Source organism: Stomoxys calcitrans, chromosome 1, assembly GCF_963082655.1.
Source record: "Stomoxys calcitrans chromosome 1, idStoCalc2.1, whole genome shotgun sequence".
NCBI classification, from domain to species: domain Eukaryota; kingdom Metazoa; phylum Arthropoda; class Insecta; order Diptera; family Muscidae; genus Stomoxys; species Stomoxys calcitrans.
In genome coordinates, this window is record NC_081552.1 from 191,375,676 (window position 1) to 191,392,443 (window position 16,768).

The following is a 16,768-nucleotide window of genomic DNA, read 5'->3' on the forward strand; positions in this document are numbered from 1 at the left end:
TATTAAAGAGATCACACGATAGGTTGTCTCTCCCTGTCTGAAACCTCGTTTCGTATTAAATGGTTCGGAGAGATTCCTTCCTATTCTTACTGAGGAACGCGTATCAGCAAGTGTCATCCTGCAGAATCTTATTAATTTTACAGGGGTACCAATCTCAGACATGGCTTGAAATACCTTTGAACATAAAGGAGTATCGAAGGTGGCTTTGTAGTCAACGAAGAGATGGTAGGTGTTGACTTGTCCTTCTCGGGTCTTTTCCAGGATTTGGCGCAGTGTGAATATCTGGTCTAGGGTGGATTTACCAGGTCTAAGGCCGCATTGATAGGGCCCAATTATCTCATTGACTTAAGGTTTTAATCTTTCACACAGTACGCTCGAAAGTATCTTGTATGTGATGGGGAGGAGACTTATTCCTCTGTAGTTGGTACGTTCCGTCTTGTCTCCTTTGTTGTGTACGGGACATAGTACGCTGAGGTTCCGATCATCGGGTATGCGTTCTTCTAGCCAGATTGCGCAGATAAGCTGATGCATACGCCTTATCAGCGTGTCGCCTCCGGTCTTAAATAGTTCAACGGGTAACCCGTCGGCTTAAGCTGCCTTGTTGTTCTTCAGTCGGGTTACTGGTACCTGGACCTCATTCTGACTATACAATCATCATTGATTGGTTCAGCGGTATCCTCTTCGCCGCCAATGTCGGACACGAGCAGTTGGGAAAAATGTTCTTTCCATATCCTCAGCATGTTATCTGTGTCAGTTAACAGATTTCCTTCTTTGTCTCTGCAGGAGGATGTGCCTGCACCAAAGTCATCGGTTTGATGTTTAATTCTTTGGTAGAATTTCCGGACTTCATTCTGACTCCTGTACATCTCAAATCGCTCACACTCACTCCATTTCCTTTTTCTTTCTGCTGAATAGACGTTTCTTCTCTCTCCTTTTCTCCCGATACCTCTCCTTCATCTGGCGTTGCAATTGATTGCAGGGTTGCTCTATATGCCGTATTCCTGACTTCAGTAGCGTCTCGACACTCTTGGTCGTACCGTGGGTTTCTTGGAGGAGGCTTCCGGTACCCAAGTACGGATTTTGCGGCATTTTCCATGGAGTGGGCAATAGTTTGCTACTGCGTCATTATATCATCGGAACAAGGAGTGCTTTCATCAAGCAATTGGGTCAGTCGAGTAGATTATGCCGCTGCCATTTGTTGTGTTTGCAGCTTTACAATGTCCAGCTTCCGTGCAGTGTCAGATCGTACTTTCCTCGCCATGTTCAAACGGGTGCGAACCTTTGCTGCAACAAGGTAATGATCCGAATCTATATTCGCTCCAGGGATCGATCGTACATCTAACACGCTGCATGAATGCCTTCCATCTATCACAACGTGATCAATTTGGTTCCTCGTGTTTTGAGACAGCCATGTGACTTTGTGCATATTTTTTTGTTGAAATCTGGTGCTACTAACTACCATGTTTTTTGCCACGGCGAAATCTATTAGCCTCAACCCATTACTGGACGTTATCTTGTGGAGGCTAAACTTTCCGACTGTTGGACCAAAAATGTCTTCCTTCCCTATCTTCGCATTGAAATCTCCCAGAACGATTTTAATATCATGGGCGGGACAGCAGTTATATTCTCTCTCTAGGCGCTCGTAGAAAATATCCTTGGTCTGCTCGTCCTTATCTTCCGTCGGGCCATGGGCAAAAATAAGGCTGAATGTTGAAGACTTTTGGCTCTTATGCGGAGTGTGGCTAGCCTCTCATCCACCCGAGTAAAGTTGGAGACAAGGTGTTTCAGTCTCCGACTAACCACAAATCCACAGCCAAATTCCTGCTTCGTGTTATGCCAGCTATAGTATAGTTTATCACCGTTTGGTGTTGCAGTGACGCCATTCCCAGTCCATCGCACTTCCTGTAAGGCGGTAATATCTGTCTCGTACTTCTCTAAAACATCCGCCAGCGCGTAAACTTTCAGACACGTCAGTGTCTGTTATTCAATTTGAAGAGGTTTTCGATCGTATACCTGAGATGAACCTTGAGGTCGAGTGTGAGGCACAGCTGCCAGCAGCACACTCTTGGATTGACGGAACCCCAGTATTGCCAAAGGCTTCAAAGCTAGAGGACAGAGTGGGTCTGGGGGTCTTCACTGAGAACCCAGGGACTGAAATCTGTTTTAGACTGCCTGACTACAATACGGTCCTATAGTCGGAGATCGGAGCAATCACAGAATGCGTGAGGTGGTGTGATTCTAACGCGATGACGTCGAGTGTGAACATTTTTACGGACAGTAAAATTGCAATGACAACCAGGAGAGTAAGGTCACGAACAGTCTTGCAGTGTAAGAAGGAGATTAACGCCTTCTCTGAGGATGGTGAAATCCGCATCGTTTGGGTGCCGGCCCATAACGGAGTAGGTGAAGGCCAGAGGACTGCCGTCAATGAACTTGGTTAACCCGAAGCCTTTCGGGTCAACGCAGTCCGAGTTAATGGCGCGGGCGATTAATGCGCATGCAACCCTGTGGAACAGCGAAACGGTTGGTAGGACAGCGAAAATCTTATGGGGGATGCATATCGTGAAAAGACGAGGCTTTTACTGAATGGAAGTAAGAAAAAGGTCACTATAGCTATTGGCGTTAGTCTTCTTCTTACACTGCAAGACTGTTCGTGACCTTACCGTCCTGGTTATTATTGCTCTTATGGCAATTTTACTGTCGGTAAAGATGTTCAAAATCGATATACTCGCGTTAGCACCACACCACTTCACGCATTCCGTGATCGCCCGGATCTCCGCATGCAGGAACGTATTATGGTCGGATATCTAGAAAAGTCTCCAGTACACTAGTGGGCGTAGTTCTTATCGCTCCGCCTATGCCAAGAAGCCCTCTGAAGCCCTTACAAGCCGCAATTTTTGCCGGATTTGGCTGAAATTGAGCATGTAGTGTTCTGTTATGACTTCCAACAATTGTGCCGAGTACGGTGCCTATCGGTCTTTAGTCTGATATAGTTCCCATATAAACCGTTCTCCCGGTTTGACTTTTTGTGTCCTTACAAGCCGCAATTTTTTTAGATTTGGCTGAAATTTTCATGCGGTGTTTTGTTACGACTTCTAACAACTGTGTAAAGTATGGTTGAAATCGGTCTATATAACCTGATATAGCTCCCGTATAAACCGATCTCCCGATTTGACTTCTTCATCCCTTACAAGCTGCAATTTTTGTCCGATTAAGCATAAATTTTGCACGAGGTGTTCCCTTTTGACTTCCAACAACTGAACTTAGTAAAGTCGAAATCGGTTTATAACCTGGTATAGGTCCCATATCAGCCGATCTGCCGATTTGACTTGTTGAGCCCTTACAAGCCGCAAGTTTAGTCCGATTTGGCTGATATTTTGCATGTAGTGTTCTGTTGTTACTTCCAACCACTGTGCGAAGTACGGTCTAAATCAGTCTATAACCTAATAATAATATTAATAATAATATTGATCCCATGTCAACCGGTCTCTTGATTATCCTTATTCGGTTCCTAAAAACTCTAATTTTTGCTGGTTTGACAGAAGTTTGGTATGTAGACAAAAATTATGCCCTTCTACTAAATTTATTTTGCATACATTTTTAGCAGAATCCATGGTGGTGGGTTCCCAAGATTCAGCCCGACTGAACTTAGCACGCTTTTACTTGTTTTCAATGAGAGATTTTAAATTTTACCTATTTTGTTCTTCGAAAAACGGAGACTCTCTCTAAATGTCATTGTAGCAGGCTGTCACTTAAATTGTCATGAGACATGATGACGTGTTCGCTCACAATGTCACTTAAAAAGTCATGCATGACTCTTTCGACGATTTTACAAAAATGTCATGACAATGGCTGTCGGCTATATTTCTTCATGACAATTTGGCATGTTCTCCTAAGAGGTCTTGACGACGCGACCTGCTGGCAATATTTAGCTTCCATATAACCAATCTTCGGATTTGTCTGCTCGAGGCAACAGAAATAATATTTTTTGCCTTAATTTAATGCTAATATTGGGTCCACTTAAATCTCTCTGCGCCATAGGATGCTGGTTGGAGAATACCATCCCCCGCCATGGTATAGTATCCTCCACGGTAGGATTTCGGGCGCACTAACTTCGTGCTTCCTTTTGCAACATCTTCAAATGTAACATTCTTGATGGCTATGACATTCTGAGTGGTTCTAGATATGCCTTTCGTCCATCTGCTCCATTTTTGCATGTGTGGGGCTAGCCACTCTATGACAAAAACAAGAAACTATCCTTCCAAGATAAATTCCATTCCTACGTCAATGTTCCAGCGACATCAGCCTCCGAATTGACCATAGCATCAGCAATAGCAGCAATTTGATGACTTTGACTTTGGCTACTTGTAAAGGTTCGCTAGTTGGTTGGCATGTAGCAGCAGCATCAGCGGCAGTACTGCCACCAGCAATCAAACCAAACAACAAACCAAGATCGATCAGCTCCAATCGATGCTCCAATGAAATGCTAAATAAACAAAAGAAAATCACACAGCAGAGTAAACATCAAAAAATGAAACAAACCAAAAAAAAAAACTGAAACAAGAAAACACGACAGCAGCAACAATTGAAAGAGTCCACCGAAATAACATCACAAAATAAGAAAAACGAAAAACAAAAGAAACTGAAAAGCGACAAAAAACAGACGAGGAGACACCACCACATATTGCGACAATTGTATGTAATTCTTAATGTGAAATTTCACTTTCTTTTGTGGCGATGTTAATATTGTTGATGTTTCACGTTGTTGTTTAACTTTTATTCGATGCACCAACAACAACGACAACCTTAACATCTGTGACAACATCAGCAGCAACAACAATTCCCCTGCACTCTGGTTTTAAACTTAGCATACCTTTAGACAATTGCTCGATTAAAATTAGGAACTCCGTGCCACACGCATTAACCCTTATCCTTTTTATACCCACCACGATAGGATGGGGGTATACTAATCTAATCATTCTGTTTGTAACACCTCGAAATATTGATCTGCGACCCCTTAATATATAAGGGGTCGCAGTCTGGATCGTCTCTACATTCTGAGTCGATCTAGCCATGCCCGCCCGTCCATCCGTCTATCGAAATCACGATAGCGGTCGAACGCGTAAAGCCCCATATTGCGGTGGTCACTAAATAATTGCTGTTTGTAAGGTATTTTGGGAAAGAGGTAGACCCCCAGAAAATTGCTTCCGAAAGTGAGTATAAATTTTGTGCTCTACTCTCCAATACCTTTTATTTGAGCCCCATATTGCCATGGTCGTGAATATGCACGATTTGGGTATGTTTTGGGGAGTGGGGTGTCCCTTAAACTCGTAGCCCTGAAAATATATCAGCATTCTCATACATCTATACACCATTTATTTGAACCCCAATTGCCATTGGCCTTGAAATCTTATAAAAAAATTGAATTTTTTGAATGTTTGTTCCGTATAGACTCAAAAACGGCTGAATTTTTCACAGATTGTGTAGGTTGATCTGAAAGGAAACATAGGCTATATAATTTTTTAATATCGGACGGGGGCGGACCCTCCCCCTTACCCCAAAAGTAGTAGCCAACAAGTAAAAGCGTGCTAAGTTCGGCCGGGCCGAATCTTATATACCCTCCACCATGGATCGCATTTGTCGAGTTCTTTTCCCGGCATCTCTTCTTAGGCAAAAAAAGGATATAAGAAAAGATTTGCTCTGCTATTAGAGCGATATCAAGATATGGTCCGGTTTGGACCACAATTAAATTATATGTTGGAGACCTGTGTAAAATGTCAGCCAATTCGAATAAGAATTGCGCCCTTTGTGGGCTCAAGAAGTAAAATAGAGAGATCGATTTATATGGGAGCTGTATCGGGCTTTAGACCGATTCAGACCATAATACACACATATGTTAATGGTCATGAGAGAATCCGTTGTACAAAATTTCAGGCAAATCGGATAATAATTGCGACCTCTAGAGGCTCAAAAAGTCAAGATCCCAGATCGGTTTATATGGCAGCTATATCAGGTTATGAACCGACTTGTACTTTATTTGACATAGTTGTTGACAGTAACAATAAAAAACGTCTTGCGAAATTTCAGCCAAATCTATAAGCTCAAGAAGTCAAATCCCCAGATCTGTTTATATGACAGCTATATCAGGTTATGAACCGATTTCAACCATACTTGGCACAGTTGTTGGATATCATAAAAAAATACTACGTGCCAAAATTCATTCAAATTGGATAAGAATTGCGCCCTCTAGAGGCTCAAGAAGTCAAGATTCATGATCGGTTTATACGACAGCTATATAAGGTTATGGACCGATTTGAACCATACTTGGCACAGTTGTTGAATATCATAACAAAACACGTCGTGCAAAATTTTATTCCAATCGGATAAGAATTGCGCACTCTAGAGGCTCAAGAAGTCAAGACCCAAGATCGGATTATGGCAGCTATATCAGGTTAAGGACCGATTTGAACCATACTTGGCACAGTTGTTGGATATCATAACAAAACACGTCGTGCAAAATTTCATCCCAATCGGATAAGAATTGCGCACTCTAGAGGCTCAAGAAGTCAAGACCCAAGATCGGTTTATATGGCAGCTATATCAAAACATGGACCGATATGGCTCATTTACAATACCAACCGACCTACACTAATAAGAAGTATTTGTGCAAAATTTCAAGCGGCTAGCTTTACTCCTTCGGAAGTTAACGTGCTTTCGACAGACAGACGGACGGACGGACGGACAGACGGACAGACGGACGGACATGGCTAGATCGACATAAAATTTCACGACGATCAAGAATATATATACTTTATGGGGTCTCAGACGAATATTTCGAGTAGTTACAATCAGAATGACGAAATTAGTATACCCCCCATCTTATGGTGGAGGGTATAAAAATAATAGTGGTTCTATCGGGACAATATGGGACTCAAATGAAAGGTATTCAGGAGTAGACTACGAGTTTCACACTTAAATCAAATCCAAGTAATTGGGGGGCCGCCCCAACCCCAAAACCCTCTAAAATAGTTTTTTTTTGACGTTCACGACAATAAGGGACTCAAATGAGAGGTATTCGGGAGTAGATTCCGAATATGGTCAGGAAGGAGAAAAAGGATTTATAGTTTGTTGATTGCGGAGGGGTGGGGGGGGGGGGCCCTCCCCTTTACCCAAAAACACCACCCAAAATCAAAAGTGGACCGATGGGGACAATATGGGATTCAAATGAAAGGTATTGGAAAATAGAATGCGAATATGGTATTAAAATTTGGGTCTAACTACCCATCGGGCCGCCTCAACCCTGAAATTCCCCCATAACAGACATATTGGTTGTTCAGGTCAATATGGGCCTCAAATGAAAGGTATTCGAGAGTAGATTACGAATCTGGCATACAAAATCAGATCGAAGTATAGGGGGTCACCCTACCCTCCAAAAATGCCTTAAATGGGCATATGACCCATCAAGACTATATGGGACTTGGTTTTTTGTTGTAAGTTTGTCTGAAAGCAAAACATAGGCTATATAATTTTTAGATATCGGATGGGGGCGGTCCCTCCCCCTTACCCCAATAACGCTTATCCAGTAAACCGATAGGCACAATATGGGTATCAAATGAAAGGTATTGGAGACTAGAAAGCGAATATTGCATCAAAATTTGGGCCCAAGTATCCTGCGGGTCTCCCCAACCTAAAAACTCCTCTGAACAGATATATTCGACGTTAATGTCAATATGGGGCTCAAATGAAAAGTATTCGACAGTAGATTACAAATATGACATACAAAATTAGATCCAAGTAATGGGAGGTCGCCCCACCCCAAGTTCCCCCAAATTATATAAATATTAGATGACCATGACTATATGAGACTCAAATAAAAGGTATTAGGGAGTAGATTACGAATATGACATTGACATTTGTGTTCAAGTCTAGGTAGCGCTTTTCTTTCCAGTAAGTCAAATAAATAGGTTGATTGACCCATTATGACAATATGGGACTCAAATGAAAAGTATTTGAGAGTAGACAACGAGCCAAGTGTTTGGGGGTACGCCCTGAAGCGCCCCCTAAACTGAACTTCATTTCCGATTATGGCAATATGGAGATTAAATCAACGTTATTTGGGAGTAAAGAACGAATTTGATATATATTTTCAGGGCAAAGAGCCGGTGGCAGCCCCAGCCCCAAAACACCCTCCAAATGTTTCATATTTACTGACCATGGCAATATGGGGCTCACATTAAATGGATTTGAGAGTAGAAAACGAATTTTATATCCATATTTGAGTCGAAATGTCTGAGTGCCATCCCTCCCCTGAAAAGCACTTCTCATTACCCTAATTTTCAAAACCACTGGATCTCGGAGATGGGTAATGCGATTAGTTCAGGGTGAAGTGTCCTAACCCTAAAAGATATTAGAGATTTAAAGAAGGCGCAGCGGAGCGGGCTAGTTATATATAAAATTCGTTTTCTAATCTGAAATACCTTTCATTTAAAGCCCTTATTGCAAAAGTCAGTTAATATGTCCAGTTTCTGGTATGGGCCCTAAATATCGAGCTCCACTGTCTTGCAGACACAAATTGTCTTTGTGACGACTACATCCTATTTGGGGACGTCTCATAGACATTTGGTCCCGAATTTTGATATCAGATTCGTGGTCTGCTCTCAAATACCTTTCATTTGAGCCCCATTTGAGCAAAAATGAGTAGTTTGGGGGGTCTTTTGGGGCATGGGGCGGCCACTCAGTGACTTATCCTTAGAATGGTGTTCTATTCTAAAATACCTCTTTTGTGAACCCATATAGGAAGTATGGAAGCAATGGTCAGCAAATACTTCCTATATGGGTGGTGTTATGGGGTGTGGGGTGCCCCATAGACACTTTTTCCCGAATATTGATATCACATTCGTGCTTTACTCCCAAAGACCTTTTATTTGAGCCCCATATTGCTATGGTAGTAAATTTGTCCTCTTTGGGGGATGTTTTTAGTGAGGGGCAGCCCCCAAAACACTTGGTCCCATATTTGGATATCAGATTCGTATTCTTCTTTCAAGTACCTTTTATTTGATGAACCCCATATTGCCATGTTCTGTAAATAAGTCCTAGTTGGGGGTTTTTTTGGTGGAAGAGGAAGACCCCCAGACACTTGGTCCCACATTTGGATATCAAATTCATATTCTACTCGCAAATACCTATCATTCGAGTCTCATGGTTGGTAATTATGTCCGATTTAGGTGTGTTTTGGGGGTTGCGGTGGTCCCCCTAATACTTGGTCCGACAATTGGATATCAGATACGTTTTCCTGTCTTAAATACCTTTCATTTCATTCCCATATTGTCGTGATTGGTGTATATATATATTTGGTATGTTTTTGGGGGTGGGGCGTTCCCCCTAGGTACCCCATCCGAAATTTGGATACCAAACTTTTGTTTTTAGGTTACTATTAGGGAGCACACAAAATTTTTCTTTAATCGCACCACCTATTTCCGAGATCTGGCATTTCTAAAAACTAGGGTAAGGGGGAGGGTCCGCCCCCCTTCAGATATCAAAAAATTTAGTACCCTATTTTCACCACGGGATTATTGTGCACCATTTCTAAAAATTTCAAGAAAATCGGTTCAACCATTTTTGAGTCTATAAGGAACACATAAACAAAGAAAGAAACCGACAAAGAACCACAGAGCATGGGCAGAACAAATACAGAGTGAAAGAAATAATATCGCGGTGGTGGTTAACTTATATAGGACTTGGCTAAAATTTGAAACAAAGACTTGAGTTATGACTTCCAACATCCATGCTAAGTAAGGTCTGAATCGATCTATAAACATATATAGCCCTCATGTAAACCCATCCCCTTATTTGACCTCTTGAGCCCTTATAAGCCTCAATTTTCATCCGATTTGGCTGAACTTTAAAACAATGATCCGAATCGGTCAATTAACACATATAGCCCCCATATAAACCGATCCCCTGATTTGATTTTTTGAGCCCCTAAAGCCCCAATTTTCATCCGATTTGACTAAATTTTAAAACCAAGACTGGAATTGTGATTTCCAACATCCATGCCAAGTGATGATCTGAATAGGTCTACAAACAGATATAGCCCCCATATAAACCGATCCCCGGATTCGACTTCTTGAGCCCTTAGATGCCTCATTGTTCATCCGATTTGGCTGAAATTAAGTCCGAAACCCTATCTTATTACTTACAACGTCAGTGGCAAGTTTTATCGGAATCGGTCGATATGGTGATATAGGCCCCCTAAGTACCGATATCCCTATATGACTTTTTGAGACAACATAGTTCAAGTACAAACTCAGTTAATAAGGGTATATGTTTAGCGGAATCCATGGTGGAGGATACTCAAAAATCGGCTCGGGCGAACTTGGCACGCTTTTACTTGTTTTAATTAACATACTAGCTGGACAGGGCCCGCTCAGCTGCGCCTTCTTTCACTCCCTTAACTTATCTGAGCCCAATACTGGCACTGTCAGGAAATAAGTCCTGTTTGGGGGTGCTGGTATGGCCTTTCAAATATTTCTCCCCAATGTGGATATCATATTGGTGCTCTACTCCCAAATATCTTTCATTTGAGCCTTATATTGCTAGGTCGGTCAGTATGTCCGGTATGGTGGTATTTTTGGGAGTGAGGTAGACCCCCATATATCAGATTCGTGCTCCAGTCTCAAATACCTTTGATTTGAATCTCATATTGGCATTATTGGTTTATATTTCCATTTGGCGGGCATTGGAGGTGAAGCGGCCCTCCTGGATATCCCACCCTAAAACAGAATTTCAAATTTCTGTTTTTGAGTTATTATTAAGAAACAAAATTTCGCTTAAATAGCTCCACCCATCTTCGAGATCCGGCGCTTTTGAAAATAGGGTGTTCGATTTCGATTTCATTCTCTTGGTTTTGGTGGTGAATTGGAGTAGCCAAACCCTTTGCCCCGAAAGTGGATATTAGATTCATACTCTACTCCCAAAAACCACTTTTGAGCTTCATATTGCTAAAGTCGGTATATATTTGTGGTTTAGTGGGACTTTATGGGGTGAGATGTCCCTGAAACACTTGACTGATATCAGATTTGAACCCCTTTTTGTCATAATCCACAAATATGTCTAGTTTGAGGGGTATGTAGGGTGGGGCGGCCACCCACGCACTTAGCCCTGAAAAAATATCAGCAAATATCTACTCTCAAATTTCTTTTATTTGAGCCCCAATTTCCATTGGTTTATTGGGAGTTGGGTTACCTACATTTAAAATCATTTCAAAGCTACCACTTAGGTTACCACATTTTAAAGATCTGCGGATCCTCCTGTGTCTATCCAAGTTGTGGGTAAAAAAAGTGTACTCTATCTTCAAAGGCCTTTACTTGCTGTTCTTTTTAATCCTGATCGGCCTTTTTATATTATTTTTATTTCCTGTTTTTGGGTAGGATAGGGAGTGGGAGTGCTGTTTTTATTGCGAGGAGAGGGTCGGACCCACTGACGCTAAGATCCAAAAGACAATTAGTTGAGTCCTGTATTGTAGCGATCTACATGTCCTGCTGAACGGCAGGACGACAGGACGTGACCGAGATACTTGAACCCATATTTCAATATTTGATTCGAACTCTACTGACATAGACCTTTCATGATGGTCTAATATGCCTACATGGGACGGTTTTGGGGCGGCCCCCTTGGTAATTACCTCCAATTTGTAATATTTGATAATCATATCATATCATCATTCGTACTCTACTCCTGAATACCTTTCACTGGTGGTCCCGATTTTTGATTTTTTGGGCGGTACTTTTGATGCGGTTTTGGGCTTTGGATGGCGCCTTAGGTACTTGGGGTTTTGACATCATATTCGTCTTATACTCCTGAATACCTTTCATTAGAGTCCAATATTGTCCCGATCCGTCTACTTTCATTTTGGGAAGTTTTGGGGTTGGGTCTCGAATACCTTTTATTGGGGTCCTATATTATCCCGATCGGTCCACTTTTTTTTTGGGGCGTTGCTCTTGCGGGTCGGCCAAGGTATTTGAATCCAATTTTTGACACCATATTCGTATTCTACTGCCGTAAGTCTTTCATTTCAGACCCATATTGCTCTGATCAATCCATTTAGATTTTTGTCGGTACTTTTGGAGTGATTTTGGCCTTGGGACGTCTCGATAGGTACTTGGAACCGATTTTAAATATCATATTTATATTCTACTCCCAAATACCTTTCATTTGAGTCCCATATTTTCCCAATCGGTCCACTTATGATTTTGGGCGCTACTTATGGGCGCGAATTTGGGCATGGGACCAATTTTTGATACTATATTCGTATTTAACTCCCAAATACCTTTTATTTGAGTCCCATATTGTCCCAATCGGTAAATATCTCCTGCTGGGAGGTTTTGGGCGTGGGAGACTCCAAGTAAAAAATTTTTATGTCAGATTTTTTTAAATACCTTTCATTTGACACCCATATTGCCCAAAGCGATAAAAGTGTCCTGTTGGGTGGTGTTTTTGGAACCCCCACTACACTTTGTGTTACATTTTTATGCCAACTTTGTACTCTACTCTTGAATACCTTTCATTTGATACCCATATTTTCCCAATCGACAAACATGTCCGTTCGGGTGGGTTTTGGGTTGGTGCGTCCCACCTGGTTATTTGACCCTAACATTTTATACCAATTTCGTGTTTTTGGGTTTCCATAAAGTATTCGGTTGCCCAAAAAGTAATTGCGGATTTTTTAAAAGAAAGTAAATGCATTTTTAGTAAAACTTAGAATGAACTTTAATCAAATATACTTTTTTTACACTTTTTTTCTAAAGCAAGCTAAAAGTAACAGCTGATAACTGACAGAAGAAAGAAAGCAATTACAGAGTCACAAGCTGTGAAAAAATTTGTCAACGCCGACTATATGAAAAATCCGCAATTATTTTTTGGGCAACCCAATAGCATAAACAATTTTGCGTAAATCGGTGCACGCATCTCCGAGATCTATGGTATGGGGTAGGGTCCGCCCCCCGTTCAGCCGTTTTTGAGTCTATACGGCACTGTTAAAACAAACAAAGCGCAACAATTTCATTTTTATATAATAGATAAAAGGAAATTGATTGATTAATTATTTTTCAGAAGTTCAAAAATTTTGTATGGATTCATTCATGTTTGCTGATATCAACAGACTCCTTTCTCTGGGTGTATTTATGTATATTCTTGATCGCTATTACAGTTTAAGTCGATCTAGCCGTCCGTTTGTGGAAAGCACGCCAACCTTCGAAGGAGTAAAGCTGGGCGCTTGAAATTTGGCCCAAATGCGTCCTATTTAGGTCAGTTGGGATTGTAAATGGGCCGTATAGGTGCATGTTTGGATGTTACTGCCATAAAAACCGATTTCGGACCTTGACTTCTTGAGCCTCTATAGGACGCCACTCTGTTATTACTAACAAATCGGTTCATAATCTGACATATCAGCCATACATTGGGATGTCGGCCTCTAGAGGGCGCAATACTTGTAAATACATGGGGCCGTAATCGTAAATGGGCCGTATCGGCGTATGTTTTGATATAACTGCCATATAAACCGATTTCGGATCTTGACTTCTTGAGCATCTATAGGACGCGACTCTTATCCGATTTCGATGAAATTTTGGGCGAGGTGCTCTGTTATAACATATCAGCCATACAATGGGATGTCGGCCTCTAGAGGGCGCAATACTTATCCGAATTGTCTGAAATTTTGCATGAAGTGTTCTATTTTGACTTCCAATAACTATGCCAAGTATGGTTTTAATCGGTTCATAACCTGATATAGCTCCCATATAAACCGTTTTCCGATTATACTTCTTGAGCCTCTAGAGGGCGTAATTCATATCTGAGTTGGCTTAAATTTTGTACAACGGTTTCTCCCATGACTCTCAACATACACGTCAAGTATGGTCTGAATCGGTCTATAGCCTGATACAGCTTCTATATAAACCGATCTCACGGTTTTACTTCTTGAGCTCCTAAAGGGCGCATTTCTTATCCGAATTGGCTAAAATTTAACATAGTGACTTCTACTATGGTCCCTAACATTCACTTCAGTTATGGTCCGAATCGGACCGTAACTTGATATAGCTCCGATAGCACAGCAATTCTTATCCATTATCCTTTGTTTGCCTAAAAACAGATACGGGGCAAAGAACTCGACAATTGCGATCTGTGGTGGAAGGTAAAGGGTGATTTTTTTGAGGTTAGGATTTTCATGCATTAGTATTTGACAGATCACGTGGGATTTCAGACATGGTGTCAAAGAGAAAGATGCTCAGTATGCTTTGACATTTCATCATGAATAGACTTACTAACGAGCAACGCTTGCAAATCATTGAATTTTATTACCAAAATCAGTGTTCGGTTCGAAATGTGTTCATTCACCGTAACGTTGCGTTCAACAGCATCTTTGAAAAAATACGGTCCAATGATTCCACCAGCGTACAAACCATACCAAACAGTGCATTTTTCGGGATGCATGGGCAGTTCTTGAACGGCTTCTGGTTGCTCTTCACTCCAAATGCGGCAATTTTGCTTATTTACGTAGCCATTCAACCAGAAATGAGCCTCATCGCTGAACAAAATTTGTCGATTCACTGAAAATGATTTCACTGAAAATGATTCACTGAAAATGATTTGCAAGCGTTGCTCGTTAGTAAGTCTATTCATGATGAAATGTCAAAGCATACTGAGCATCTTTCTCTTTGACACCATGTCTGAAATCCCACGTGATCTTTCAAATACTAATGCATGAAAATCCTAACCTCAAAAAAATCACCCTTTATATTAGATTCGGCCCGGTTGAACTTATACTTGTTAATTGTCAAATTGGATGCATTGTATTGTATGGGGCGGCCCTGGAACATATATCATTATATGATGCTGGATGATTGTCGGAACAATCATGCGTTCTGTGTCCTTAAGGCAGTTGCATTTTTTTTCTCTCTTGAGGGTATCGACTACACCCGCTCAAAGTGTCCTTTATGTCAGAATATTTTACGATTAGCTTGACATTGTTTAAAATTCCCCTAGATTTCTGCCAGGAAATATTCAAACCACTGTCCACACCAATTGATCGTGGTAGTAGCTCACCCACTTACATTTTCATCAGCAGGCCGTATGACAAAAAAAAGCCAACCAAACAGTCAGCCATCGAATAGACCTCATGATGAGGACGATGATGATGATCGCATACCTAGACTTAGAGATATTCCTATTGTGGCAAGTACGATGAAAACAAACATTCATGGGGGCACATGTGTTGCACATCCAGGCTGGCATGCAACAGGCAGCAGGCAGCATACGTGGAACATAAAAGCGACCAACTACATCTGATATAAAGCGTGGAAAGCAGCTCATCAGCAGGCCCACAATAGCAGAAGAGAAGACGGTGATGTGGTGATGGCCTGGCTGCATGTGTGGGGGAGATGGTGAAGGAAGTGAAAAAGATCTGGAAGGCTGTTTGCTGCTGCTCATTGCTCCTACTTAACATCGCAATGTGCCTGCTGCGGTCTCCTTTCTGCCGCTGTGCATTGACCTCTAAGTGGCGTAAGTGGCCATTTCTTATTGTTATTGTTATCCATGTTATTGTGTTTGTTGTTGTTGTTGCTGTTGCTGTGCTTGCCGCAGCATAGATAGTTGTTATAGTAGCATTTACTGCTTGTAAGTATTTTGGCTACTGTGACACAAGATCCATTCAAGCAGCCAGCTTGGCATCCAATCTAAGCCGGCCAAAGCTAAGCAAGAAGCAAAAGAAAGAAAGATATAAAATGCAATAGCAACAACAACAACAGCAACAGCTACAATAATGATTGCAACAGCAAACAGCGTCGTCAGCAGCAACAATTTCGCTAAAATGCTAAAAATGGCAATTTCTTGCAACAAATCAAGGTGACTGGGCATCAAGATAAAATGCGACATAACAAACGATTTAACAAACATTCGTTTCGTTTTCATTTGCCAAACATAGAGCAGCAACATTCATTCATGCAAAACTAAAGCCAGAGGCGCAAAAAAGAAATGTTTTAATTGATATTCCTAATATTCTTTTAAATTTAGAGATAAAATTGCAAAATTTCTATGAAATTTTCTCTAAAGACAAAATTTTCCTGAAATTTTCTCTATAGACAAAATTTCCTTGAAATTTTCTCTAAAGAAAAATTGCCCAAAAATTTCCTCTAAAGACAAAATTTCCCTGAAATTTTCTCTAAAGATAAAATTTCCCTAAAATTTTCTCTAAAGACAAAAAATTCCTAAAACTTTTTCTAAAGACAAAATTTCCCTAAAATTTTTTCTAAAAACAAAATTTCCCTGAATTTTTCTCTAAAGAAAAATTTCCCAAACATTTTCTCTAAAGACAAAATTTCCCAAAAATTTTCTCTAAAGACAAAATTTCCCAAAAATTTTCTATAAAGACAAAATGTTCCTGAAATTTTCTCTAAAGACAAAATTTCCCAAAAATTTTCTCTAAAGACAAAATTTCTCTAAGACTTAATTTCCCAAAAATTTTCTCTAAAGACAAAATTTACCAAAAAATGTTCTCTAAAGACAAAATTTCTCAGAAATGTCCTCTAAAACAAAATTTCTAAAACAAAATTTCCCTGAAATTTTCTCTAAAGACAAAATTTCCCTGAAACTTTCTCTAAAGACAAAATTTCCCTGAAATTTTCTCTAAAGACACAATTTCCCTGAAATTTTCTCTAACGACAAAATTTCCCTGAAACTTTCTCTAAAGACAAAATTTACCAAAAATTTTCTCTAA